The 12746-nt window shown below is 48.7% G+C and overlaps 1 protein-coding gene across 2 annotated transcripts in view; it reads left to right on the top strand.

Moving 5' to 3' along the window:
- Window positions 1–12746, top strand: part of fam135b (family with sequence similarity 135 member B) — a 607420-nt gene that overhangs the window by 125146 nt on the left and 469528 nt on the right. The window lies entirely within an intron of this gene.

Here is a 12746-nt window from a genome sequence, read left to right as displayed (position 1 = left end):
GCAGCCGGCATTATTAAAAGCCGGCTGTTGCGGATTTGCGCGATCGGGAGCGTCGCGATGGACTGCTCTGCGACCCTCCCGACACCCGCCCGCAACCCACCTGCGGGTCGTGCCCCTGAATTTGACAATGCCTGGCCTACGCAACACAAACCCAAGCATCAAACCTGCGGCCTTGCGAGTCTAAGTGCTATATTGTATGGCCCTGCTGGTGATACTCCTCCCACTTTACAAGGAGGACTTGAATGCACAGTCCAGTGAAATGTTGGAGATGCCATCCTCCAAATGAGATATAGGAACTTTTAGTCTGTTGAGCGTTATCCAATGATGTCATGGCTGTTCTGTGATCGAACTGCTCAAACATATCCTGCAATACCCTGGTTAACAGAAATCTACCAATCGGAGATTTAAGATTAATAATTGGCTCTAGCAACAACTGCCATTTGTGGAAGAGTTTTCTGAACTGTACCATCCTTAAACCAATATTCTTGTTCAGCTTGAAAGTAAAGTTCCTCCAGAACTATTTAAAGAGGCTGTCAATATTCCACCCTTGTGCAAACCATAAAAAGCAGAATGACTGGTAATTCCAGTTAACATAATACTTTTGGAATTCCGAACAAATTAATTACGTGAAGGGCTTTGTGATGTTTTCATGCAGAAGTAAAACACCATATAATTGCAAGCATTTTTTGTAATGCATCTGAACAATAAACCACTTGGTTGTGGGGTAGCCATTTTTAGCCTTCTGCAGGTAATACATTTGAAGCCCAAATGTTGCTTTATTTTCTGCTTCAAAAACAGAGGCAAAGGGCTATTTAGGTGGTCCAGGCTTGCTAACTCAGTTTTGAAGTCACAAATTAATGGAGTACATGTAAATGCTGTTGAAGGGAGGATAAAGTCAATTTAGGTGTAATCATCAGACAAGCTGAAGCTGTCGTTGAGAGTTTAAAAAATATCTTTGGGATTTTTTTGATTGACAGGCCATCTGGTGTCGGGTGGAAAAAATGGCCTTCTATTCATATTGTTTCAATCGAGGTCTTTGTGAATATTTTCTACAAGCCATGCTTATGTCGTTATGAATGCTTTGCTGAGTTTTAAAAGTTACAGGTGTCTCACAGGGACTCTAAGCTCACAGCTTTATTTAAATTTAAATAGGCTACTAAATTATTAACTGTTTTTGACATTGGCCCTGAAAAAAAAAGTTTATTTTTAACCAACAAGTTTCAACCACTTAAGCCTTAAAAGCTTTGAATTGATTTTTAAAAAAAAATTGGGAGTACCCAATTTCCCCCCCCCCCCCCCCCCCATTTAAGGGGTAATTTAGCGTGGCCAATCCACCTACCCTGCACTTCTTTGGATTGTGGGAGTGAGACCCATGCAGACATGGGGAGAATGTGAAAACGCTACACGGACAGTGACCCGGGGCCTGGATCGAACCCGTGTCCTCTGTGCTGTGAGGCAGTAGTGCTAACCACTGTGTTGCCCTTTGAATCGGTTTCATTGTTAGGAATGTTTTGTGAGGGCCACGAAGAATCCAGCACGAGTTTTAAGGGTACAAAGTAATAACATTTATTCACAATAACATATATATATAATATATATAACAGCAGCAGCAACTTCCCTTGCTGCACACTCCTTCCTGCTGGTTCCTAAACTGGCCAGCTTTATTTATACTAGGAGTTTGCTAATGGTTTCTCCGCCCCCCCTCATTGGGGAAGCTCATACTCCCACAGGATTGTGGGATTGTCATTAGTCCCCAGCCAATGGTAAGTAGGCAGGTTATGACATCCCTCCCCCCCCCCCCCCCCCAAAGTCCAAGGAATCCACCGAAGACCCTGGTGAAGGAGGGCGTCGGACTCGTTTTGCCGCAGGCCGGACACCATTTGCACGTGGCGCTGGATCAGGCGGCGTGTAATGAGACGGAGACCGGCGCATCCGTGATGAACGGCGCAACAGTTGTACATCCACGGCCCGTGGACCCGAGGATTTCCCCTCTGATGCATCCTGTGTCTCCATCTCGGAGTCAGAGTCTGCTGCCTCTGTCATGTCAGCATCTCTATCCCCATTCGGTTCTGTAACGACCTGCGCAGGCTTTGAGTGAGGCACCAGTGGAAGAATGTGAGGACTACCTTCCCTTGTCTCTGGTCTCTGCGGCTGTAGAAATGAGCTCCGGGGGCGGGGAATCTTTTGAGGGGATAGTCTTCTGGACCGAACGTGGTCTACATGTTTGCGCTGGAGACGACCCTGGGCTTGCACCTGGTAAGATATAGGGCCCGTTTGGCGAAAGATTACACCAGGAACCCACTGGGCACCACCAGCAAAATTCCGAACGAACACTGGGTCACCGGGCGCAAACTGCCGAATCGGCCGATGCCGAGAAAATCCCTGTCCCTGCCGTTCTTGTGTGCGGTATACTTTCGCGCCAATGTCCGGGAAAACCATACTAAGGCGGGTGCGAAGTCTCCGGCCCATTAGGAGTTCTGCGGGAGCGACCCCAGTCTCCGCATGGGTGGTCCTATACATAAACAAAAAGCGAGCCAGTCTCGTGTCCATTGATCCGGAAGACTGCCTCTTTTGAATGTCTGCACTGCGCGCTCTGCCAACCCATTTTAAGCCGGGTGGTAAGGGGCAGTGCGGAAATGGAGTATGCCATTCATCTTCATGAACTTCGCAAACTCTCACTCGTGAATGGAGTGCCGTTATCCGTGACCAGCACCTCGGGGAGGCCATGCGCACTAAACGACAAACGCATCTTTTCAATTGTTGCGCAGAACCTTGTCCCCTGCATCTTATGCACCTCTAGCCATTTAGACTGGGCGTCAATTAATAGAAGGAACATGGATCCTTGAAAAGGGCCTGCGAAATCTGCATGCAAGAGTGGCCAAGGCCGCCCTGGCCATTTCCAGTGATGTAGGAGCGCGACCGGCGGAAGCTTCTGATGCTCCTGGCAAATGGAGCACTTTTGGGCTACCTTCTCAATGTCGGTGTCGAGTCCTGGCCACCAGACATAACTCCGGGCCAACATTTTCATTTTGGTCACACCTGGATGCCCATTGTGCAAGTCGGTTAGTATCAGCTCCTGGCCTTTTACGGGACAATCACGCGCTTCCCCCATAAGAGGATGCCGTCTTCCACGCTGAATTCTTACAGCTTGGAGGAAAATGCCCGCAACTCGCCTGGGAGCTGTCTATGCTGCCCACCACACAGGACTATGTGCCGAACCTTTGACAGGACTGGCTCCATCTGGGTCCACTCACGGATCTGTGATGCCGTGACAGGCAAGGTGTCCATAAAATTTAGGATTGCAACCACCTCACCGGTCGTGGGGGTCGACATGGGGCCGGTCGATAAAGGCAATCGGCTCAGTGCGTCGGCATTTGCTATCTGCGTACCTGGTTTGTGCCCCAGAGAATACTCGTATGCAGCAAGCAACAAAGCCCAGCGCTGGATCCGTGCAGAAGCAATGGATGGTATTGGCTGCTCTCTGAAAAGTCCCAGCAGAGGCTTATGATCAGTCACGATAGTGAAATGGCGGCCATACACTTACTGGTGGAAGCGTTTCACCGCAAAAACCACTGCCAGGCCCCCCTCCTCGATCTGCGCGTACTTTTTCTCCGCTGCAGTCAATGTGCGGGACGCGAAAGCTATCGGTCGCTCGGCCCCGTTCTCCATCTTGTGGGACAGGACGGCCCCAATACCATACGTGGATGTATCACACGTGACGAGCAAAGGCATTCCAGGATCATAGTGGGTTAGTAACCCAGACGACGACAATTGTTGCTTTACCCGCCGGAAAGCGGTTTCTTGCGGCTGATCCCAAACCCAGGTGTGATTTTTCTTTAGCAGAAGGTGCAAAGGGGCCAGCGTAGTTGCCAGATTGGGGAGGAACTTCCCGTAATAGTTTACGAGAACAAGAAAAGAACAAAGATGCGAAGTGTCAGTTGGGGCGGGGGCCTGTTGAATTGCACGCACCTTCTCTGCGACGGGGTGCAAACCTTCGCGGTCCACCCGATAACCAAGGTAGACTACTTCCTTTGCCTGAAATACGCACTTTGTGCGACGTAAACGGACTCCAGCCTCCGAAAGGCGTCTAAGGACAGCCTCCAGATTTTCCAAATGTTCCTGCTCCGAAGTCTCTGTAATCTAAACATCATCTAAGTAGACAGCAACACGTGGTAAACCTCTCAAAATGCCCTCCATAACACGTTGAAACATTGCGCAGGCAGAGGATACTCCAAAGGGCAACCGTGTATATTCATACAGGCCCCGGTGTGTATTAATCGTTACATATGGTCGGGAGGCAGGGTCCAGCTCCAACTGCAGGTAGGCGTGACTCATATCTAATTTTGTGAACGAGAGTCCACCTGCAAGCTTCGCGTAGAGATCCTCTATGTGAGGCATTGGATATCGGTCGAGTCGGGAAGCCGTATTCACTGTAAGTTCATAGTCGCCACACAAGCGAACTGTGGCATCTGGCTTCATTACAGGTACAATTGGTGCTGCCCAGTCAGCAAAATGGATGGGCCTGATGATACCCAAACTCTCCAAACGAGTGAGCTCCCCTTCTACCTTCTCGAGCAAGGCGTAAGGCACCGGGCGCGCCCGGAAATAGCGCGGCGTGGCTCCTGGTTCGACTTGGATATGGGCTACGGCCCCTTTTATTTTCCCCAAACCAGGCTGGAATACATCTGGGTATCGTCCTAGCACCTCAGTCAACCCTTCAGAAACTGTTTGGAGGATGTGCTGCCATTGCAACCGCAAATGGCGCAACCAGTCCCGACCCAACAGGCTGGGCCCATGGCCGCGCACCACGATAAGTGGGAAACGCCCCTCCTGGCGTCCATAAACAACAGGGGTCATTGTAGTTCCTGCAATGTCCAGTGGTTCCCCTGTGTAGGTGGCCAACCTGGCCTGTGAGTCGGTTAATGTAAGGGTCTGTATACCCTGCTTGATGCGGTCGAATGTCCTCTGGGCGATCACAGAGACCGCTGCTCCAGTGTCCAACTCCATCTCAAGCGGGTGGCCATTGACCCATACTGTCACCTTAATGGGGGCCACACGGGGAGCTGCCACACAATGCAACTGCAGGCAGTCGTTCTCCGTTTCCACGTCCTCAGGAGTAGTCGCCGCAGGTTCATTCACATGGAAGGTACGGCCCCTGGGCTGGTCCCAGTTACGGCCCCTGGGCTGGTCCCAGTTTCGGTCGGAACGACGGCGCCTCTGGTGCCCCCAGGACCGCCATCCCCGACGGGGTCGGCGCCTACAAGTCTGACACGGACATGGCTCCTCATCCATTGGTTCTGGAGAAGGCTCCCTTCGGGGAGGAATGTTCGACGGCCAGTGGCGTCAGTCCAGACATTGCCTCGCCCAAGGTACCGCAAGAGTGCGGGGGGACATTTTCGGACGGAAGGGGTTGCGCCCCAAGGCATGCACGTCCATTCCCTGTAGCTCCTGCACTCCTCGTTCTGCGCTCTCTCGGGACAATACTATTTGAATGGCCTGTTGAAAAGTCAATGTTGGCTCAGCTAGCAACTTTCTCTGGGTGGCCGCATTGTTAATACTGCAAACCAAATGGTCGCGTAACATTTCTGACTCACAGTACTCCACAATCCTGCCTAGCCTGGATAGAAAATCAGCAAGGGATTCTCCAGGGGTCCTCTCAGCGGTATTAAACCGGTAACGCTGGACTATCATGGACGGGGTTGGGTTAAAATGTTGCCCCACTATATTCACAAGTTCATCAAACGTTTTGGTGTCCGGCGCAGCTGGGTACGTAAGGCTCCTAATCACCCCAAACGTATGTGGGCCGCAGGCGGTGAGCAATATGACCACCTGGCGCTCGTTTTCGGTGATATTGTTTGCCCGGAAATAGTAACGCATCCGTTGTGTGTACTGGTTCCAGCTTTCCAGCGCAGCATCAAAAACATCCAAACGTCCGTACAGAGGCATGGTATAATAGAAAACAACTTCCAACCTGTATCAAACAAAAATCCAGGGAGGTGGCTTCAGCAGTGTAGACAGCTATTCACTTTAACCTTCGTCGCCAGTTTTGTGAGGGCCACGAAGAATCCAGCACGAGTTTTAAGGATACAAAGTAAAACATTTATTTACAATAACATATATATATAACAACAACTTCCCTTGCTGCATACTCCTTCCTGCTGGTTCCTAAACTGGCCAGCTTTATTTATACTAGGAGTTTACCAATGGTTTCTCCGCCCCCTCATTGGGGAAGCTCATACTCCCACAGGATTGTGGGATTGTCATTAGTCCCCAGCCAATGGTAAGTACGCAGGTTATAACAGAGTGTGTATGACTGAAAGCTGTTTTAGTGAGAAGTTTTTTTCCCCCCTAATCAACATAGCTCTTGCTGTCTATCCATAGGTAAGATTGTTTAATTCTTTCATGGTTTATAGGCATCATTGGCAAGGCCAGCATTTTTTGCCCGTTCCTAATTTCTCTTGAACTGAGTGGCTTGTTGTAAGAGTCAATGCATTTGTAAGGGTGGGAAGGGGAGGAGATGAGGAGTTGTGAGTGGTGAGGTTTAGAAAATAATTGCTGGACTTGACTCTATCCTTCCCCTGCCCCCAGAACAAAAGTAGCATGTAAAGGGGAACTTAATACCTAGGTGAGTGTGCTGGACATGGGATACCTACCTCTTTGTGCAAATCCGACCCTAGGAATTTGCCACAACTGATTAATAACTGATATGGACAAGTTGTGTGAGTGGGCAAATGAATGGCAGATGCAGTATAATTTAGATAAATGTGATGTTATCCACTTTGGTAGCAAAAACAGGAAGGCACTCTATTATCTGAATGGCCATAAATTAGGAGAGGGGAATATGCAACCGGACCTGGGTGGCCGTCTACATTAATCGCTGAAGGTAAACATGCAGGTAAATTGCTTATTCTCCAAGGATCCAAAATTTGTGGCCTGCATCGCTCCAGCTCTGATTCCTTTCAATAGCAGAGGAAATGTACAGTAACGCTCCACTGACTTGTCTCGCTTAAGTTTTCCTGTGATTTTTCAGAGCCATTTATTTTTATATTGTTGTTTCTGGCATTGTTGCATGTCTTTGTCAAGTGGACCATTGTTCTCAATTCCACCATCCTTTGTTTAAAACAAACCAAGGAATCATTTAATATCACTCGTACATTCATCCTCTACAATTTGACTTCCTCCTCATCTCTACGTAGCCCAACCTGTCTCAGAGCTATCCTCTTACCTTCCACATGAAATGAAATTAAAATCGCTTATTGTCACAAGTAGGCTTCAAATGAAATTACTGTGAAAAGCACCTATCGCCACATTCCGGCGCCTGTTCGGGGAGGCTGGTACGGGAATTGAACCGTGCTGCTGGCCTGCCTTGGTCTGCTTTAAAAGTAAGCGATTTAGCCCTGTGCTAAACAGCCCCACAATCATGTACAATCATGGAAAAGTTACAGCACAGAAGGAGGCCATTCAGCCCATCTTGTCCATGCCAGCACACTGAGGTGCCCTCTGTAATCCCGCCTTCCTGATTATCAACACCCTTGCTGTTTCCTACCTTCACATGTTTTTCACTTTTATTCCCTTTTGGTATTCACCATTTTCACATTCTTACTGCCCTTTCTATGTTCCTCATCCTGATATTTTGTATTGCCAGCTCTTTTTTTAATCAAATGTCACCTTTTTTAAGTTTTGAATTTATTTGCACACCAGATTTGTTGGCTGGGTTGTACTCATCTCAGTTGGCTGGAAAGCTGGTTCGTGATGCAGAGCGAGGCCAGCATTGTGGGTTCAATTCCCTTACCGGCTGAGGTCGTTCATGAAGGCTCCACCTTCTCAACCTTGCCCTTCGCTTGAGGTGTGGTGATCCTCAGGTTAAATCACCACCAGGGGCGGGATTCTCTGACCCCCTGCCAGGTCAGAGAATCGCCGGGGGGGGGGGGGGCGTGAAACCCTCCCCCGCCGAATCGCCGGTGCTGGAGAATTTGGCGGGGGCGGGAATCGCGCTGCGCCGGTTGGAGGGCCCCACCCCTGCGATTCTCCGGCCCGCGATGGGCCGAAGTCCCGCTGCTGTAATGCCGGTCCCGCCGGCGTGAATTAAACCACCTCCCTTACCGGCGGGACCCCGAGCGGGCTCCGGGGTCCTGGGGGGGGCGTGGGGCGATCTGGCCCGGGGGGGGTGCCCCCACGGTGGGCTGGCCCACGATCGGGGCCCACCAATCCGTGGGCGTGCTTGTGCCGTGGGGGCACTCTTTCCCCTCCATGTTGGCCGTGCAGGTCTCCGCGATGGCCGACGCGGAGGTGACACCCCCCTGCGCATGCGCGGGGATGACGTCAGCAGCAGACTTTACTGTACCTTTTACCTGTACTCATCCGGACAGATGCAAGAATGCCAAATTTCTGAATGACAAATGCCAACCCTAATCACATCATTGCTCGTTGCATACACATACTCATGTGGCGCACAGTGGCCCCTTTGAGACCAGAAGTGTTATATTGTTATTTTTACATTTGTTTTGTTTTCTGCTGCAATGCATATTTTAAAATTTACCAGTCAGTTGGCCGATTTCTATTTTTTCTGACTTCTTTTTGAGTCGGATCTCTTCCATAGAATCCCTATAGTTAGAGGGAATTCATTTGGCCCATCGAGTCTGCACCCAACTCTCCGAAAGAACACTTTGCTTATGCCCACTCCCCTGCCCTATTCTGATAACTCTGGGCAATTTAGCATGGCCAGCCTACCTAACCGGCACATCTTTGGACCATGGGAGGAAGCCGGAACACCCGGAGGAAAGCCACACAGATACAGGAGAACGTGTAACCTCCACACAGAAAGTCACCCAAAGCTGGAATCGAACCCGGGTCCCTGTCTGTATGAGGCAGCAGTGCTAACCACTGTGCTGCTTGCCTCACTTACTTTTGCAATTTTTCAGTTCTGCATTCTTTCAAACTTGATTCTTTGGTGGTATTTTTATTCTTGAATTGAACTCGACAATGTTTTAATTGTTGTTTTCTCTGACTTACCATTCTGTTTCCCAGAGCTAAACTCAGCCACAAATACATCAGGCGCATCAACTGTGACTTATTTGGCAGCACTCCTGCCTCTGAGTCACCAGGTCACAAGGCTCAAGACTCACTCCAGGTCTTGTATACAAAATCAAAGCTGACATTCTAGTACGGTACTGGGCGAGTGCTGCAGTGTTGGAGGTGTCACCTTTTGGATACATTCAAGATAAGTGGCAGAAGGTGTAAAGGGGAAATGCAGAAACACTTTTTTACGCAAAGGGTGGTGGGAGTCTGGAATTCGCTACCTGAGTTGGTGGTGGAGGCAGAGACCCTAAACTCCTTTAAAAGGTAGTGGATCTGCACCTTAAGTGCTCCAATCTGCCGGGCTATGAACCGGGTGCAGGAAGGTGGGATTAGAAAAGGGCACCTGGGTGTCCTTGGGGCTGTCATGGACAAGATGAGCTGAATGGCCTCCTTCTGTGCTGTAACCTTTCTATGATTTCTCTGTACAGATATCACAGAATCACAGAAAAATACAGAGCAGAAAAGGCCCTTCGGCCTGTCAAGTCTGCACCACCACATGAAAAGCACCTGATCTGCCAATCCTAATCCCATTTGCCAGCACTTGGCCCATAGCCGTGAATGTTAAGACGTGCCAAGTGCACATCCAGGTACATTTTAAAGGATGTGAGGCAACCCGCGTCTACCACCCTCTCAGGCAGCGTGCTCCAGAACGTCACCATCCTCTGGGTAAAAATGTTTTTCCTCAAATTCCCCCCTGAACTTCACGCCCCTCACCTTGAACTTGTGTCCCCTTGTAACCGACCCTTCAACTAAGGGGGACAGCTGTTCATTGCCATGCCACTCATAATCTTGTACACCTCAATCAGCTCAACCCTCCGTCTTCTCTGCTCCAGCAAAAACAACCCAAGCTTATCAACTTCTCTGGTGAAATGCCTCTGCCCCCATTCCAGTGCAACCACAGCCTTTCTACAAATGTGGCGACCAGAACGGCACACAATACTCCAGCTGTGGCCTCGCCAATGTTCTATACAACTCCAACGTGACTTCCTTGCTTTTGTAATCTTTGCCACGATTGATAAAAGCAAGTGTACCATATGCCTTTTTCATCACCCTATTCTGCCTTCAGAGATCTATTTACAAACACGCCAAGGTCTCTTTCTTCCTCAGGACCTCCTTGTGTGGTGCCATTCATTGAATATTTCCTTGGGCATCATGGTGGCACAGTGGTTAGCACAGTCGCTTAACAGCTCCAGGGTCCCAGGTTCGATTCCCGGCTTGGTTCACTGTCTGTGTGGAGTCTGCACGTTCTCCCCGTGTCTGCGTGGGTTTCCTCCACGTGCTACGGTTTCCTCCCACAGTCGAAAGATGTGCAGGTTAGGTGGATTGGAAATGCTAAATTGCCCTTAGTGTCCAGAAAAGGTTAGATGGGGCTACGGGGATAGGGTGGAGGTGTGAGCTTCGGTAGGGTGCTCTTTCCAAGGGCCAGTGCCTCCTTCTGCTTTGTAAATTCTATGATTCTATGATTGTTAAATTGCTCCTCCTTTTTCAGGATACATAGATACATAGAAGATGGTAGGAGGACTTTTGGCCTTTCGAGCCTGCTCTGCCATTCATCACGGTCATGGCTGATCATCCAACTCAGTAGCCCAATCCTGCTTTCTCCCCATAGCCTTTGATCCCATTCTCTTCATAGCCTTTGATCCCATTCTCCCCAAGCGTTATATCCAGCCGCCTCTTGAATATATTCAAATTCCATCTGCCACTTTTCTGCCCATTTGACTGTCCCGTCTATATCTTCCTGTAACCCAAGGCACTCAGTCTCACCATTAACCACCCGGTTTATCTTTGTGTCATCCGCATTCAAGGTAATAGACCTGCAAGATTCTATATTCCTATATCTGAACCTGGGAGGACGAGACAATTTCCAGCTGGAATGAAGAGTAAATGAAACTGAACGATTCAGTTCCAAATGGGGTCCTCCTAATTTCCCAGAAGCAGATGATGGGCAAGAACTGGTCATGAAACAGCCTTATGGTGTCTGTTGGGGAAGGTTCCCTCCTTTGTCTGTTTAAGGACATCTCTGATTTTACTGGACTTCAGACCAGAGAGGGAAATGCTAACGTGGACAGAAATGGAAGTGGACTTTCTGGAGCACAGCTTTGAGCTTAGAAAGAAGGAAAAACATTCTGTTGTGAGACATTTGGGGCAGAATTTATTGGTGGATGAGGATTGTGAGTCTGAAGAATGGAGAGAGATATCTGAGGGGAGGAATTAATCTGTCAAATAATCAGGAAAATATTCAAACTGAAAACTTACTTTAACAAATATCTGACATGGGTTGCGTCAGTAAAAAAGACTGCATCCAACCATGCTGAAAAAATAGGTGGGGTAACATTATCAAATGACTGAAAGGCGACTTGTGTTATTTCTGTATTTAAAACAGAAGATACAACAAATCTGAGAATCGCTATTTTTTACCAGGATGACACCATTTGGATAACTACTGTTCTCTTTTAAAATTTGTTCGCATTTAAAGGGGGTCCCATGTGTGTTAATTATGAAAACTCTTGCTGGGTGAATTGGCGGTTTGTATGTATTAATACAGATAACATTTTCACTATCATCTCCGACATGGATGACAAACTGACTGGGCTGCTTTTAGTAATGGCTCTGTGGAACTGCAGAAGAAATCCTCGGAGGTAGACCAGTCTTGGTGCTCCGAATGAGTGGGTGAATGCTGTCAGGAGGCAAAACGCAACTTGCACTTACTCAGGGAGCTGAGAAAACAGAAGCAGAGTCATTGAATGTGGAAAAGAGATAAACTTACTTTCATCTGATCTAGAGTGGGCCCATGAACATTTTGAATAAAGAGAGGAAATGGACAATTGTGTGTTCTACATCTCGTTCCATTTACCGGAGAGAGTTTATTTTTTTCAATGCAGCAGGTGCGAGGAGATCATATTGGAATCAGCAGAGATTGGTCTTGAATAGCAAATTGGAGACCATTTACATTGATGTTCCTGTGAATACAGAGAAACACATCTACCTGGTCAACCTGACTGAAGGGAATTTAATCCAAATGACTGGGGCTTGTCAGATGGTTTGATGAAAGAACGCATGTGCAGGAGTGCCGGCAGCCATGATGCACTTGCACCCTTCTCATACCACACTAGTGCACTGTGGCACAGCGGTTGGGAACCACTGAATTACACTAACAACCAATTTATGATTATCGTTCAGGCTCACAATGTAGCTCACTTACACTTGCAAGAAGCTACATATATTCATAATGCAGGCACCTTTCCTCCACAGGCAAAATGAACATGTCCTGGCATTGTACATGTTTGAAACTAGATTAGCATTTGCTGCCCATCTCAAATTGCCCTTGAGAAGGTGGTGGTGTGTCGCCTTCTTGAACCACGTGTGGTGTTGGAATCCCTCCGTGTTGTTAGGAAGGTAGTTCCAGAATTTTGATACAGCGATGATGAAGGAAAGACAGTATCATTCTAAATCACGATGGTGTGTGGCTTAGAGGGGAACCTGCTGGTGAACACGTTCATGTGCATCTACTGTTTTTGAATTTCTAGGTGACAGAGGTAGTGGGCGGGATTCTCCAATCCCGCGGCAGAGTGTCCACTCTGTCGTAAACGCCGTCGCGTTTTACGATGGCGTGAACGGGCCGCTCCCACGACTAATTCTGGCCCCTCCAGGGGGCCAGCACGGCGCTG

Source organism: Scyliorhinus torazame, chromosome 11, assembly GCF_047496885.1.
Source record: "Scyliorhinus torazame isolate Kashiwa2021f chromosome 11, sScyTor2.1, whole genome shotgun sequence".
NCBI classification, from domain to species: Eukaryota; Metazoa; Chordata; class Chondrichthyes; order Carcharhiniformes; family Scyliorhinidae; genus Scyliorhinus; species Scyliorhinus torazame.
The sequence above is the reverse complement of the archived record's forward strand: the minus strand, read 5'-3'. Positions and strand labels throughout refer to the sequence as shown.